The 16904-nt window shown below is 36.9% G+C and overlaps 1 protein-coding gene across 20 annotated transcripts in view; it reads right to left on the bottom strand.

Moving 5' to 3' along the window:
• Positions 1-16904, bottom strand: part of PPM1B (protein phosphatase, Mg2+/Mn2+ dependent 1B) — a 63056-nt gene that overhangs the window by 25197 nt on the left and 20955 nt on the right. For 9 of the 20 annotated variants that reach the window (XM_074579616.1, XM_074579624.1, XM_074579611.1 and 6 more), the window contains one exon: positions 10399-10543. The exons of 1 other annotated variant lie outside the window; for it this stretch is intronic. The gene's annotated coding sequence lies outside the window, so the exon portion shown is untranslated. Of the gene's footprint in view, positions 1-2726; positions 3050-3119; positions 3271-9881; positions 9970-10398; positions 10544-13578; positions 13604-16582; positions 16706-16904 lie in introns of those variants that run through there. 10 more of the 20 variants (XM_074579613.1, XM_074579620.1, XM_074579627.1 and 7 more) reach the window with 6 other exon arrangements.

Genomic DNA, 16904 nt, shown 5'->3' with positions numbered 1-16904 from the left:
CCATATAACTCCTATTCTCTTTCCAGTTTTATTGTGGCATGAAGAAGAGCTAATACTTCATAAATAAGAACTGACTGGTCTCACTAGATTTGCATGTACTGGGCTACTTCTGTATTCTTGTATAGCACAGCAAAAGTGACAATAGGGGAATGCAGACCATCTGCCAAAGGAGACAAGGCAAATCCCACTTCAATCCACGAAAACTTTTCATAGGATTCTTTTAATAAATTATACTTAGTCCTTCATAAAACATAATTTCTATTTTTACCATCCTGAAAAGACGTTCATGTGTTTACAGGTGATTTTAAGTTCAAAGATGCATTGATCTTGATTTTAAAATGTATCCAGTTACAAGAGATATGAGCTAAGGCAAGAAAATAATCCACAGATAGTTAGAAGTTCTTCAGTATCTGCTGACCTATGTCAAAATACACGAGAAAGAACCATCCCCAGACAGCAAACTTGCAGGTAAATTGTGTGTAATCTATGTTGAAGCTTTAGAGGACTTCTGACTTCCTCTCTTGTACTAGACTACCTTGCACTTTATAAAGTCAGCAGAGAATACATTCTTTAATCCACAGATCCCATAGTACTTTTCTGTGAACTTCAGAAACCCAGATACCACAACCTCTGATTATGCTAAAAAATCACTACCCTATGAAACCCTTAGTGACTGGATGTGGAAACTATAGCAACCCTCATCCAAAAAGAATCTGAGACAATTCTGCTGTGACTGCTGATCCCCAGCAGTCAGTCACTAGGTCTCTGGCATACTAGTACACACCAAGCCTGCAGTGTCATGACAATCTCGTTCTGGTTTAAGAGTTTGTTACCACATCAGAAAAAGAGGTTAAAAAATCCTTACTTCTGCCATTCCCCTCATCTAAACCCATTTTCGGCATACACAGCTTAGTCTGACACGAGAGATAAAAAGAACAGTACAATGCAATGAGGAAAAGATTACAGTTAGATTCTGCACAGCACCTCCCTTTTCAGGGTAAACTTTACGACTTTCCTCCAGATAATCCAAAATTCTACAGTGACCTCCATGAAGTGCCAGGGATCTCCTACATTCCACAGACCACAACAGTTTGCTCACCAGTTATGCCTCTTTTGAAATGTATCTCCCACTCTTACTTAAATACAAATTTAGACAAACTTCCCCAAATACTGCAGCAACTCCTTATCCGGTTTACTTTTTTTGTATAGTTTTACTGTCTGTCTTAATTCAGGTTTAATGGCCTTTGATTGAGGTGCTACCAACATCATGCAAAAGGAGCAATGTGGTTCTGTAAGAGACTGATCGTCATATAACTTGATGTATTTTTTCTTTAAAAAAAAAAAAAAAAAAGAAGTTATCCGTCTTCAAATTATCTGTTCTGACATGAAATAAAACACTAATGAGAGCCCAGGTTTAGAAAGATTTGCTAGAGAAGATGATTTCTTAAATGTTCAGCTAGAAATTGAGGTTTTGCATGGACAGTATAAATGCTAACACTGTGCAATTATCCCCTCTAGTTTGGCTCTGAGATAGTACCACGATTTTTGATCATTTCTCATTTATTAGGGAACTCTACACTTGCATAACAGTTAACTGTCTCTACGTATCAATCTTCTGCTATCAAGAAGTCTGATGTTATTACACAAGTCTTGTAGTTAGTAAGTTGTCTTAAGTAGCCATTAAAAAAAAAAAATTAAAAATTGTGTGACACCAAAGAAAGTGTCCTGAGCCTTTTATGCTCTCCAAAATGGGCATTCCATGTACAAGGTACAGTCCTCAGCTGCAGAATCTATAGTAAAGTCAAATTAAGAGAACGTGCTCCAAGGTTGTTGCCAATTTGATTTTACTCCATATAAACATAAACAGTCCTCAAACTGGATTTTATAAAGCAAAACCAGAAGTAGCAATTTCACAGCTAATGTCACATCTAATACAAAAAAGCAAGTTACGGAATGCCTTCAAACCCGCACCTAACATTCTCAAAATACTTTCTGTACTTTTAACAACTTGAAAAGTCATTAAGTGTTTCAAACACAAGCTATCCATCCTAAACTTCAACCACCTTCCCAATCAGTTCAATTTTATGATACTATCTAAAGAATTTCACACACAAGAAACCACAAATATTATCTTTATTCTTTATCTCTGCAGTCACCATCCACGGGCCTCTAGTTATATTACCTGTGATAACAAAGATGAAGATAAAATAACTACACAACCTTGTGTTATGCACTGTAAGCGTCACAATGTATATAATTTGCAAGTGAGAGTAGTAAATTACATCCTGCTCACAATTATTTGCATCATTACTTTTTTCCCTTTATCTGAAAAGAATATTTGCAACACTGTGAACCAGTGGAAGCAACACACAGCAATAGCAATGAGGTATTCGTTACTTAGTGAGATACAGAGCCAAAATGCTTTTCACAACCCTTTCTCTTGAAAGATCTGATTTTGCTTTGAAATAAACAAACAAAAAAGAATCAGCCTCAAATTGTCATAAAAGCAAAGCAAGGCAGTGCTACACACCACCACAAACAAGTGCTCTTAGTGCTCTCAGCAACTGATATTCTCATCGCAAAGCTGAACAAGTTCCACATAGTTTAATAGTTCAATTAACATTAGTAAAGGAGTTTTGTGAAAGGATTTTAATAGCTGATGACCACTCATTCACAAGCTACACACAATATAAAGCTATTTTAAATGCACACAAAGACATTCTTACCAGTAAAATGTAACGCAGGACTGAAATGCTACTAAAATGACAGAAGTCCTCCAACACTTCAGACCTTGTATGAGATTTCTTATAATTGATTTAAGGATGTCCTTATGTTCTTAAAAATCAGAAGTGTGGAAGAAATCATATGACTAAGAAAAAAGATCAAAACCTATCTAATTGAAAAAGCCTGTGAGCTCAGAATTGAGTGTTGTGCTTTATATATTTAAAATCAAAAACTGTTTAAAAAAAACACCAAAAGCACACGTTCCACATCTTAGCTTTACCTATTACATAAGTAGCTTCACTTCTTATGGCACAGGAGTGAGAAACTGAAAAGAAAGATGATACTATTTAAGATTATATTCTTGATATTCTAAACATTTAATTCATATTACAGACCTTGCAAAGATTAACTTGCAATCCGTAAGAAAACTGTAAGTTTAGGAATCAACTTATGGCTGGTCCTATAAAAGACGCCAAACATAGAAATCTTCCTTTCGCTGTGTATATTATGTAGACTATATAAGGCAGCAACTGGTTTGAAGATGAGCTGAAAAAGCCAAGCCATTTCAGTGAGAATGGAAGAAAGAAACAGTGATTTCACTGACACATTGAACCTCAGGTTTTCAATCAAAATTATCAGTGATAGTGAGGGACAAAGAAGACTTAAAAATCAATCAACATCTGTTGAAAACTTATTTTTAACATTAACAACTTCTAGCATTTTAAAAATACTAGGAAGTTACAAAAAATGACATGGCATACAGGTAAGTACAGTATATTCCTATCAGGTGTTATGCACAAATGTAACTTGAACTTCATATCTACAGTGACAACACCAACAACTATCTCTAGGAGTAAACTCAGCTGTGTATTTACCTATGTACAAATTAGTTAAGTAAATCATAGATGTTTTAGTGAAGTTTGTGGTATCATACCAAACTGTAGCAAAGCAGCTTAAAAAAAACAACACACAAAAAAACCCCAAACAAAACACTACTTGTTTTCTCCAAAATGAACAGTTACAAAAAGAAAACAGTTCCACTAGAAAAACAGTACCCTGGTACTCAACATCTAGTTCTGTCCCCCATTTAACATCTCAGACCAGATCAGTAAACAAACTTGAGCACCTAAAAATGCAACTCAGCCAAACTGACCTGCAAAAATCCTACAGAAGACAAAGCTTATCATTGGTCTAACCTGGTGTTTCCATGTCTTATTTTAAGCGCACTAGGCCAGATACAAGTCAATCTTGACACAAGCACCTAGATAACATTTGAGTCAGGTCAGAAATCACAAGTTACAGAACCATAGAACAATTCATGTTGGAAGAGACCTCTATAGCTTAACTAGTCCAAACCCTTACTCAAAGTTCAATCAATATAATATCCAACACCAAAAGGTGGCTCAAGCTGTTCAGTTCCTTCTCCAGTTTTGGACATCTCCAAGGATGGAGATTCCACAGCCTCTAAGCAACCAGTTCATGTCTGACCACATTCATAATGAATACAGAACTCCTGTAATTGCAAATTGTATCCTGCCTCTTCATCTTTCATTACACATCTCTGGGAAGAGCATAGCTCTATCTTCTCTATACACCCCCATTACACAGTTGGAAGACAGCAACTGGATCCACACCTTGGCCTGAGAAAACAATTTAATTTCCTTCTAGTAAAAATATTTACGCCACATAAGATTATTAGCTGAAACTTTCAAAATCTGCAAGACCATGCCTACTGTAACTTCCCAAACTTCCTTGGAAACAGAAGGCCTTAGTTCTCATCCATGCTCCACAGACTATTCTTTAAAACAGTATATATTCTTCAGATCAAGAACGAAAAGCTAGGATTCCCTTCTTCCAGTAGTCTTCCCATCTCTGCGAAAAATAAAAGAGTAGTAATTAAAAAAAAAATAAAATCAATCACCTGGTAAGTGCCAATAATCACGAAGGCCCAAAGGCTTTTGGAAGACCTGTAGTGGAAGAAAGCACTGGCCTTTCCCCCTCTCTGGCAATGGAATAAACTGAATCTGAGCAGTACGCTGCTAAAGCAGCAGCTCTCACTACCGCTTTACTGTTCATCTCCACTTTTAAATCAATAGCTAAGCCATTTCCAAGACAGTTCAGGGCTGTGAGACTCTAACAAAAGCTGACGTTCTTTCCCAGGGCGAAAACCTAACCCAAGCTTACTTCTCTGAAGTCCTAACATATATTCTCTGATATTTCCTACCTGATGCAAATCCTACATGAGGTCCTTATCTCACATACAGGGAACATAAGAAATAATTCAGGCTCAGGAAACCAAGGACATCTACCTTTTTGGGGCATGCAAGTATGAAGACAAAAGCCATGTCCTCTGACACACAAGAAAAAAAATCATAATAAGTATCCTTTTCACCACAGCTACACAGTAAAGACTTTTTTTGGTATTAGATCAGCCATATAGTAAAGGGTCTTAAAACCGAGCCTGTGCATAAGTTTGATTTTCTCTGTTTAAAAGAAAAACAATCAAACACACTGATTTTCTCCCAGGATCTACTTATAAAACGGCAAATAGTTCTCGCTCAGTTACAGATATCCATGATTTTCTACTACATCATGAAGGGGAAACAGGTAGCTACTTGAAATGAAAAGCACGCTCCTTTCCATACAGATTTATATTTAACAGGCAGAAATATTTACTTGCTGGTTGTCATGAAGGCAGCCAAAATGTAATTAGATTATAAAGGACTAAAAGCCATAATCGACGTTTTTGTAGATACTATAAAATAATTTGCAGATCACATGCCAGTTTCAAAGACAACATCAGAACTAGACTGATACCTTGATGGCCAACAGTCCGAAAGGGAATAATATATCTTTTCATATAATGAGAATGGTCCAATATCAATCTTTTGGGCTTAGGTCAGAAAAGCATACTGAAAAAATATCTCTTCCTCCGAAGGATTCACTCAACAGGCCAGGCATTTTTAATAAGTCTGTGCTGTGGAAAAGAAACAGGCCAGTTTCCTGTTACAAAACACATGTGCTCTTGCTATGTAAAAAAAAAAAAAAAAAAAGAGAGATGTTCCAACAGAGAAAACGCACTAGACAATGAAGATGTAAGTGGCAAATAAATAATCAAATTATCTGTGACAAACAATTTCAAAGCTTATTGGAAGTACAGGAAGAAATAATTTTTCTGGTTTAAGTAAAAAATTCAAACTTAGCCTTGGTAGAAAGCTCCTCTGTCTTCATCTTACACTCTCTCTCTGTAGTGTGTATGTATGTGCATACACATGTTCCACACATTGTATGTGTCTATACACACTGTAAAGAGTTTTGACATTCATAAAGACTCCCTGTACCCTTCAATTTACACAAAAAAAAGAGTGACAGAACATTGCAAGTAATCTTTTGCTAATCTTGTGCTTACTTACAATATACTACCATTATACTATCACCATAGTTACATTATACTACCAATTTCTACCACATGTATACTAAATACAAGTTCACTTGATGAGTGAAACCAGCTTTAAAGATCTTTATTTTTCATCCCAGAAAACTTCAGATCGCTTTTGACTTACTGACCTTAAAAATGCCAGCACTACATCAATTTACATTAGGCAAATAGTTATCGAATTTTTCAGTAAGAGCTCTACTTGAAGCTTGGCTGTAACAGCTACTCTAACTATGTAACCACAAGTACTGGCAGAGTCAAAAAGCAATTATTGGAATCTATGAATGAGATGTGAATATTTTACTTTCACTTAAAAATGAACAACACAAAAAGGACAGTGACTATCATTCACATCCACTTGCTGTGGGGTTTATTTGTTTTAAGGGTGGGGTTTTTTTATTTTTAAATAAACTCTGGCCATGGGAGTCATCATCAGGCAGGATCTCAACTGGCCAAAGATACTGACATGAAGAAATTAAGCATGAATATAAACTTTTAATATAGAGCCTACTATCAAAAACGTTTCCTGCCAGGATAACATTAAAGAGGTCCAATAGGCTTTTAAACCAGGAATTCAAAAAATTTTGCACGTTATCCCCATCACCGGGTAAAATACATGCCTTGGAGCTACAGCTCTAATTTCTGCATCCCTATTGTTACAACAGCTGGGGAAAAAGAAACAACAAAACCAAAACATACAACAACCCCAGCCACCACAATACTTTCAAACCAGCAAGTTAAAGAGGTGATGAAGATTTGAGAATGTGCTTCAGATACTTTAAACTGGTCTGGAGGTACAAAACAACCATAGGGGTAATTTAACACTGTGGATTCACACCCATTTTCAATGTCAGTAGCAATACCTGAAAACATTATCACTTCTGCTCTGCCTCAGCTACTCATCACTACTTTACACCAGCAATTTCTTTCAGAACTGCTGAGACATTTTTGCCCTTACTCTTTGAACTGTTTAACTGAAGAGGTGCAAAGTTAGCTTTAGTATTTTGAAACTTTGTGACTTTGACCGCAGTGGGTTTACAAGCCAGCAGCTTAGACAACAGATCCAAGGGAGCAGTAACCTTCAACAGGGAAGACAGTGGGAAAAAAATAGAAAGGAGCACCAGGAGCTAGGTTAAGAGCTATAACCTTTTTAGCTATGTTGTTAATATCACAAGAACCTGTATGCTCGTGGTCTTTTCAGAGGTTAATTTTCTATTCTGCATTTTGCACCTATTAAAACGTAGATGAAGCTCGGTAACTGGAGATCTTCAAGCTCAGCTTATATGGCAACAGCCTGTCTCTCTTGGACAAGCTGCCCACTTTTATGCTGTGGCTTATTTTTCTGGAACACAGTTTGGTAGGTGCAAAGTTAGAGATCACACCTAAGATGTTCAAGCTGAACTTCATAGAAAACTTGAAAGTGGTCTCTGAATCCAGCTTTGCAATGACAGCATGTAGTAAAAAGCCACCAGTGCCCAGGTTGATGCATTTTTACAGTCACCAAGCCTTTATCACGCAGCTTCACCTTTACATAAGTTGCAGAAGTCAACTTCATACAGTTTTGTAGCCAAATGAAAGCTTAAAAAAAAATATGCAGTGTTCTTCCTAGTTAGCTACGCATAATTCTGTGCTTACCAGTGTGACTTCTGACAACTAGCAGCCCTTAGTTCCCTTTGGCACTGCAACTAGGAACTTACTGAAGAAAGGAATGCAGTGTCATTCTCAGTAAGAAACACACTACCATAGTCAATCTCTTCATTAATGTCCCTCATCTTAGTTTTCCAGGTAACAACTTCAGGTTTTCTTTACCCAGATTTTTCTCCAAACACTGTTAAGTCTGGGAAATTCAATCCCCTTTGTTATCTGCAAACAGTTTATCTGAGTTACAGATTAACCACACAAAGAGTTGTATGTAAGATACATAAATACCCAGGCTCCTTCACCAAGTCCAACAATACTGGGCCCAGACAGTGCAAAGCAAACACACTATTGCTTCTAGCACATCCATGGGAACAGAATGAGGGTTGAAGTCTTTAACAGCCAAGATAGCTCCGCATAAGCCAGTATTCATGCTTTGGTACCATTTTCTTGAAGTAGGAGTTTGGTGCACTGGCACACAAGTGAAATGGACCTACTCGGTTAAACCGGGTACTACCTGTTCAGGCTGATTAACCCTGAAGTAACATTTTGTCCTTTACTCAAACTCTGCTACAAGGTGTGGCTTTATTATACCACCTGGAAGACAGCACTGTACTCTTGTTTATCCCTACTGACCATACTATGACAAGATTTATAACCCATGAAATTCCTTTTGTTTCCCTGTATCCGCTCATACTTCCTGTAGCCAATAAGCATATTCTCACTTTCTTTACTGGGCTATTCAAAACAGATGCCCTTGTGGTACTTGAATACTACCAAACAATGATTCTTCCCTAATAAATTTTAGAGTTATTTCTATGCAGAATAATTTTTTTTTTTGTTCTCTAAATTCAATTACGAGACCAACTATTTTGAGTTAAATTTAGTTAGCTCCTTTTCAATCAATTCACCACCACCAGCTAGGTTTCTATTAAAGAAATAGCACCTAAGATTTTGAAGAAAGAGAGCCAATGTTTAGCCAATAAGCTATTGGTATTAAATTTGAATAATTTTTTTTACTCATTAGCATGAAGCAGTATGTCACTAAAAATGAGTTCTCCCTTATTCTAAATTTAGGCATTTAAGACAACTTCTTTTCTTACCTTTTTCAAGGTGTGTTTACCAAAAGCTTCAGAAGCATTTTTGTGAGAATAGGACAGCAATGAATCACCGATTCATATAATCAATAAATTGTTCCTAAACAGGTCTGAAAGACCAGAATAGGTGTTCTGCAGAACCATGGCAAAACACTAAACCATTTATTTACATAATTGAAAGGTGACTTGTTGGTTCACACAAATCTGAGGAAGTCAGACACAAGGGTTGGGCTAGATGAGTGTTAGAGGTCCATTCCAACACAAATTAGTCTATGACTTGCACAGCATAAGAAGAGTTGTGCCTTTTTTCAACTTGTTACATCACTACAAATTAAGTACAAACATTCCAGACAACAGCAAAAAAAAACCAAACCACAACACCACATAAAACAACCCAAAACACATTTGAACCTTTCCTTCCCTGTAGCAGCAATCAATGCCACCTCCTCGGCACAACCTGTCACTGACCCATGCATCACCCAACTTCAGAGTAAGACATATTAGACTGCTTCAAACCAGCAGTCCAGACTCTTGGCCTGACACTATTGACAAGTGCAGCCTAAGGCAAGCAACTCTTCCTGTAAAAGATACCAAAATGTGAAATCAAGACTGAAAGGCCTTAACTTGATCGTAATTATGCAGATTCAGCATACGCAATAAAGCTATTTCATGGATAGTCTTTAAAACAACCCCCGTTTTAAAACAGAATTAAATTATTCAGAAATGTACAAAACAAAATATGCAATCTCTCCGACGGACATTTGTGGTGGTGTGGTTGGTTTTGTTTGTTTTTTTAAAGTAATATGGTTTTGTAGCACTGAATTTATCTTTTTTTTAAAAAAGAAGTCTGAGTAAAACAACAGTGACATTTAGTTCCCTACACATGAATGTAGAAAATAGTGATTGAGTAGTGGGAAAAGAGTTACCTCCATAGTTGTCAGATAAAGTTATGATACAAAACCAGCAGTCAAAACATTTTCACTGACCTGGAAGAAGACATCAACCTTTGCCCTTGAAAAGGCAATTCAAGAGTTGATGCTACAGCAGACTTGTAACAAAAATTTAGAGATTTTTCTGTAACCAATTAAAAAAAGGCAACTTAAGCAGTACTGCTGCTATTAGCATATTTAAAGAAATAGAGATCTTGAGAAGAAAAAAGCCACACGCGGATGGTAAACTGGTAAACTAATCTCAACACACAGTGGTAAAATACTTCATGACTTTTACTGACTGACACTGTACAGTCTTTTGTGTTAGAAAATACCTTCCTCAAAATCTGGGTCAGACAGAAGCTACACTTTAAGTCATATTTCCTCCCTATTAAAAATAAGATTAAGCAACATTCAAATATATTTAAAGAAGAAAAAACACATCCTTTTACCTAATCTGCTCTGAAATTTCTATTAAATTCCTGGTCAATTAAAAACTGCAAATTAAAACACAGTCAAAGTAAAAGCGATTATACCTTCCCATAAATTTCCAAGCAGTAGAATTTTTTCTTACCTGTAATTGCAACCTTGTCAAGGTTCTAGTTCAGTGCTGAAAGAATTAGTTTACATTCCTGCTGCCAAGAAGCACATAACAGAATGACTTGCAAAACCTTGAGATAACAGTACAGGACACAACATCTGCTTTATTTTGATATTTCCTAGAAAGAAACAAAGGAAGTAGTTAGCTACTCCAGATAGTTTAAAACAGATTTGTACATTAATTCTTTCATGAATACAACTTTTTCCTAAATAGAAGGACTTGAACTAAAACTACACCTAGATGTCAAAAGACCTTTCAGTACTCTCTCTGAATACCATATTAAAGATTTATGGTAACAAAGAATTAGATTTTTCTCCCCATTTCCTTCACCAGCACAGACTAGCACTTAAAAAGCCATCTAGCCTATTACCTGGCATTCAAGTCCGTAAATTCAGTAACGGAAGGAATAGTTTTTGCATGCCTACCAATGTAACAGTGCTATTTGCTTAATTTTATTCACCTGCTCAAATGACAAGAGTACACTCCTTGAGTGTTTGACAAAACTTAAACCCACCAAGTGCAGCATGTATAATTTGTAAACTCCTTATTCTGCTTGCTTAGATGTGAAAATGCACAAGAGTTTAAAACAAAAGCAATAAGCTTCAGTTGCAAAAGTATTCCAGTCCTCTGAAATAAGAATCATTGTTTCCTTAAAGGTAGTTTTATAAAACTAACTACAAATTCAGCTTAAAATGTAAATGTAGCAGATAACTAACAATTCAGATGTGTGTATCTGCAAAAGCATCTAGGCATCTACCCATTGTTTTGAACAGGAGAAAATGCCCAAATTCCTTCATGGATCAGGGACTACATATTTAATCTTATAAACCACTGCATCTCACAAAAGTTACCATGACAGTACACTGGTAGAAGGCATTATTGCAGGAAGAATTCTGGATAACAGACAGCTTTGTCTGGAGCATGAGGGAAATACAAGCCTTATTGCAACGCTGATGATTTTAAACTGATTACATCACTCTAATGAGCTGAATGAGTGATATAGGGGACACACTGTAGACCTTAACTTTAAGACCACTGATCGAAGAATGGAACTATGACAACATTTCATTCTGGTTTGCTTCCTCCAAAGACTAAATAGTGCTTTTCAACCACCAAAAACTGTCACAAGCAAGAAATTGCTCAGAAGGCGGCATACTTTACTGCTGTTTGAAGAAGGATTGTAGGGGGTTCAGTAAGTTTTATGCCTGTAATGGTACACTGTATTTTCCCCAACATTCTCTCTTCTTAGGCACCACAACAGGACAGATGGTTCAAGAAATCAAACTAAGCCAGAAAAAGCCAGTTATTTTCTGCCACTTGAGCTCTCCAAACCAGCTTAGGAAATCAGACAACTGCCAATGCCAGAAATCAGCTGCTGCCAATTGAGATTTGCTCAGAGTATTGTGAAACTACACCTTAAGCAGCATCCACTAAATCATTAATGAACTCTGAAAAAGTATTTTGAAAGAACTAGACAGCAAGTATCCTAAATCATTGTATTGGACTACAGAGCAAAAGCCCTCCCCAAAAAAGTTTAAAAGTTTATCAGTAAGAAGAGTTGTTTCCATATCCAAGAACTTTAGGAAAAGAACAAAACCCAGTGCAGGTTCACAGAGTTGCACAAAATAGCTTAATACCCTCTTCCTAAATACACCAGTGACAAGGGCATGAACACAGAATGCGTGACCAGAACGCAACTCCCTTGGAGCACTGTCTCCCACCTTCAGAAGATCCCCTTAACTGTGACGGTACAGGGTGCTTTCGTGACGAAATGCTCAAGAAGCTCAGTTCTTATGATGCTACCCCAGTAGCCTTTAGAAGTGGCTGACTCACAAGAGCAGACCGGAAGACAAGCATCATGCTTCCCAGAAGCACGAGGCTTGACCCCTCCCAAGTTCTTCTACTCTACAGAGGATGTGAGAGTGTTCATTAGACAAGGGTGACTTTCAGCCCAGAGACAGGTTGCTTACAGTAGGACAGATTCAAAAGCATATATTTTGGGCTGAGAGCATCTTACCCTAGCATATACTCCTATTCACCCAAATTCTATTCACACTAGTTCTCAGAAGAAATACAGGTATTTAGCATCTCAAAACACAAAAATATCTTAAGATATATACTCCACCACTGAATGCTGCACAAAGAGGGGACATTACTCCTACTTACTTTTGCACAGCAGGGACTTTTACTTTTCCAAAGAAGCTGCACGGTCTTTTTCCATAGGAAAAGACACTTAGATTCATGATACAGCCCCCAATAATTTGTGTGTAGAAAATGCTCACATACACAAATTAAATGGTTTTATCCAGGTTGCTAATCATAAATTACATCACAAGAATAAAGCTGAATGCTTCCTATTAGAGGCTTAATGAAATTACAAGATGTATTAAGCATTTTATTTGGGGCCCTTAAATCTTTGTGGTACATAAACACTAATGTTTCAGTAGAACTAAGTTAGTTCAGTAAACTTTTATAATTTTTGCTACTAACACACCAGTACTCTACAGTAGAATAGTTTTTAATTGAGCACAAGTTAAATATTCCTTGGCTAATAAAGAATTTTAATTTCACCATATTTACAGTATTTTCTTCAGAAGGGAAAGACTATGCAGCCAAAGCCATCATAAGTAAATCGCTGCTAAAGAACGAAACCAATATTCAATAGAATAAAAAAATTCTGCAGTCTAGAGAAATTTAAAGAACCCTACCATGTTATTTTACAGAAGGGTAGGCATCAAATGCTGGTGGCAATAATCCTGGTGGCAAAGCACTAATGATCCTCAAGCTGAATCTTAATGTTTAAAACACACAAAACCCACTACAATACCCACTCCTTTGCAAGTTTCCAGACTCTGGTCAGAGAGGCACCAGAAAAACACTGGTTTTGTTCTGTCCCACAACCAGCTACAACTCTGACCTTTTACAGATAACCAAATCATTGCTGCTTTAAGACAAGTACACAAACAAAACAACCCACTCCCTGAACATCAACAGTAAAAGCTATAATCTCTCATAATTGACTTTATGACATCACAATACCACCACTGCCGATATAATCCCCCAGAATCATAAACTTGTTCATGCAGAAGACAGTAAAAGATTTTGCAGAAGATACTAGGAGAGACACAGAAAAGAGCAATAGTGTAGACTTACCACAGGTTAGCTAGCATACTGCAACCTCCTCCCCACTGCATGTTCCCAACATACGGTAAACCTCTCCTAAAAGAGGCATTCATTAGGTTATCCGATTTTTTCCAGGAATACAAGAGTACATAAGGGAGTGCAGTACTTAGGCTGCATGTTCCCACAGTACTTCTTCCTTAGTCTACATATATGACAAAGTCCAAGCTAAAATAGCAGTTAATTTCTGTGTAATTACCTGAGACAATGTACAACTTTCACCCTAAAGAGAAAGTTGATCATCCTTTGCAATAAAAAGATAATGAATTCTCTCTGCATTTGCCAAGCGGTTCTTTGATCTATACAAAAACACTGTGAATCAACCAAGACTGGGCAAAGTCTTGATTTGTGTTTTTGTGGATGCGGGTTGTTTTTTTTTTGCTGTTCCCCCCTCAACGTGGAAGCTGCATTAAAATGTTCATTACTCCAATAGTTAAAGGAAGGAGAATGAACAAAAGTTCAAAACTAAAAACTCTATGAAGTAATTTAAATGCTTTATCCTTCTTGAAGCAGTTGATCTAGTCTTATGGTTTTGCAAAAAGCACAATGGTATCTTTTCGACACATTTTAGAAGTAATACTCAGGGTTTCTTAAAAAGGTAAGTGCCTTGAAATAAATTTACTTGGGGTTATACTGAAAATTTAGTTCAGCAGTTTGAAGTTTGCAGTTCAAACTTTTATTGCCAGTTAGTCATTTGAGCTATTAAGGGCTGAATTCCCAACACAAACACACTATTAGACTAGTATTTTATACTAGTGTAAAAGTTGATAATACTATGGGCTTAGCATTCTAATTAGGTCCATACTTTCAAATATCACCTCACAAATGGTGGACTTTAACTACAGCATTGGAAAGCTGCCTTTTGATACATCTACAAAGCAGCTCCAAAAGCTACTCTGAACTTTTTTCCTCCAGACCTATCTTTAATGCATTTTTTTAATTCCTAAAGGCACCTCTTTAATTCCTAAATTCTCTGTAATTCTCTTTTAGGTAAGCTTTGGATCAGTAAATTCACATTATGGCTATCTAGATGCCTTAGCAGCAGTGGTAGCTTAAGCAGTATTTGCTCTCAGCTGCTCATTCCCGTTTCCACGCTAATATCTGTTGCTCAGCCACATAGATAGCTATGCTGGTACAAGCGAATGCCTGAAGCAGAGACTGCTCATCCAGCTGATGACTCAGTAACTCAAACTCTGGTGAATTATACAAGCAAAAGATGAAGGAATACCAAAAGCCAGCCTTACCAGAATTCAGAATGCACGTATGCAATCTACATTTGCCTACTGGGAGATTGCTGGCAAGCACTTTGCTCTCTGGTTAGAGATCAGAGTTATGCTTAGCATAACTCGCACAGAAATATGGAATCATCTCTCAGTCAGTTATGCTGGACAGCTTTTCAAACATCCAGTTTCAGAAATGCTGAAGAGAAAGGCCATCTAACATGCCTCGGTAAAAATATCCAAGTACAAAAGTCTTTCATTTTCAGTGACCTGATCTTTAGCTAAACTAAGAAGAGAGTATCTTCAAGAGTTAACGTGTCCTGCATTTATGTGCTAGTGTTCCTTCACAAAAAAAAAAAAAAATCTTAATTAAAACGACAAAGAAGGATTGTAAGCAAAGGGCTTCTACTTTGAACAGACATGTTTATTGGGGATGCTAAGACTTTCTAGACAAGAGCTTGCAAAAAAAAAAAAATCTCTAAACTAGCTTTTATCAGATCTTACATTATGGCTATAGTGTAAGTAAAGTTTAGATATGCCTTCCACAGCAATCCAGGAGTTGCAGGTGGAGTAAGATGTGTTCATATTCTGCACAGCTTTGTGTTTCTTTTTTCATAATGCAAAAGTGCAGAATCTGCAAATATCCATCTTCCTGATGGGGATTCAAAATTACAGCTCAGACATATCACAGTGATTTGCATAGGCAACATCAGATCATGTTTACTAAGTGGCTATCTTTTGAGCACGTTCCTACGGTGTTTCCCCATGAGGTAAATTTATTATCACCTTACTAGCTAGAACACCTAGGTAGCAATAGCCAATGAATCAGTTTGCAACCATCTGTCCATGTTTTGCCTCTGTGAACATCTGGCCTTCAAATCAATGTTTTAAAAAAAATACAGTCACTCCAGGAGGATTACTTAGATTTTGTAAATATCCATCTGCTTCAAACAAGCAGAAATGACAGCCTGAGCACTGGTTAAATGTTCTGAAAAAGAATCAACTACACCTGTCATCTGATAACATTACAGGGCACATCTACTGAGAAGTCCTTTGGGCCAAAAGAGCATGTCCCTCAAACACACCTCACTTCACACAGAAGTCAAGTGTCTCACCCACTCTAGCTACTATGGCAGTATTAAAGAGCATCCAGAGTTTGTCATTCCTTTCCCCAGAAAGAGAGCAAGGTGTTAGCAAACTATGGTATTATTCAAATTCAGAAGTAATCTTGCAAATAAAAACTGTCTCTATTGATTATGCAGTAGAAAGGGCTTAGCCCTTTCTTGTTAAGCCTTTTAAAAAAAAAATATTAAGCGTAAGACCATAAAAAACTCTTACAGAAGCAGCTGTCAGGAAAATCAGAGAAAGCAAAAGATTTTAGATCAGTCAATTCTGTAGCAAGTATGTGCATTTGGATAATAAACAAACTCCACTGGCACAGACTTCAAAACACTGTAGGATAAAGAGGTAAGAAACCTGACATAATTGTCTACTTTCATTGCTAAGACAGCAAAGGTGTCTGAGCTCCAAAATTTTAAGATGCTCTAGCTGTAGCATATAGTCAGGAAGTTTGATAGTTTTCAAAGGATTAACATCATTGTGAGCCTCTCATAAGAAATACTCACAAAGGGGAAGAACAGATTGTCTGCAGAAGGCTATCTTGACTAATTCTTCTCAGAACAGTGTTCAGTGATTTATAAGCCAGCTAACAACTTTTGGGAACTCTAGCTAATTTTTACCTGGGTGAAGAATCTCACCTTAGCATCTAGTGGCTAGGAACGCATTGAGAACAAGTCAGCCTTTCAATGAAGTCTTACTACTACCATTGAAGCCAATAAGGAACTCTATCTTCAATACCACATCTTATATTACTGCTGCTCCTGACAGGAAAAAAAAAAAAGCTTAAACCTTGCTTCTACAACATGTCTTTCTGTACAGATCCAGTATTTAGAGCAAATATGCCACACAGGATTCTCAAAGGCACAACAGCATCCCATTTTGTCTATCAGGGGAATTAAGCCATTACAATATATGCACGTCAACTAATCACATTTTTCCCCTCTCTTACATGTATAATAC

This window comes from Larus michahellis, chromosome 3 (genome assembly GCF_964199755.1).
Source record: "Larus michahellis chromosome 3, bLarMic1.1, whole genome shotgun sequence".
Classification (NCBI taxonomy): Eukaryota; Metazoa; Chordata; class Aves; order Charadriiformes; family Laridae; genus Larus; species Larus michahellis.
The sequence above is the reverse complement of the archived record's forward strand: the minus strand, read 5'-3'. Positions and strand labels throughout refer to the sequence as shown.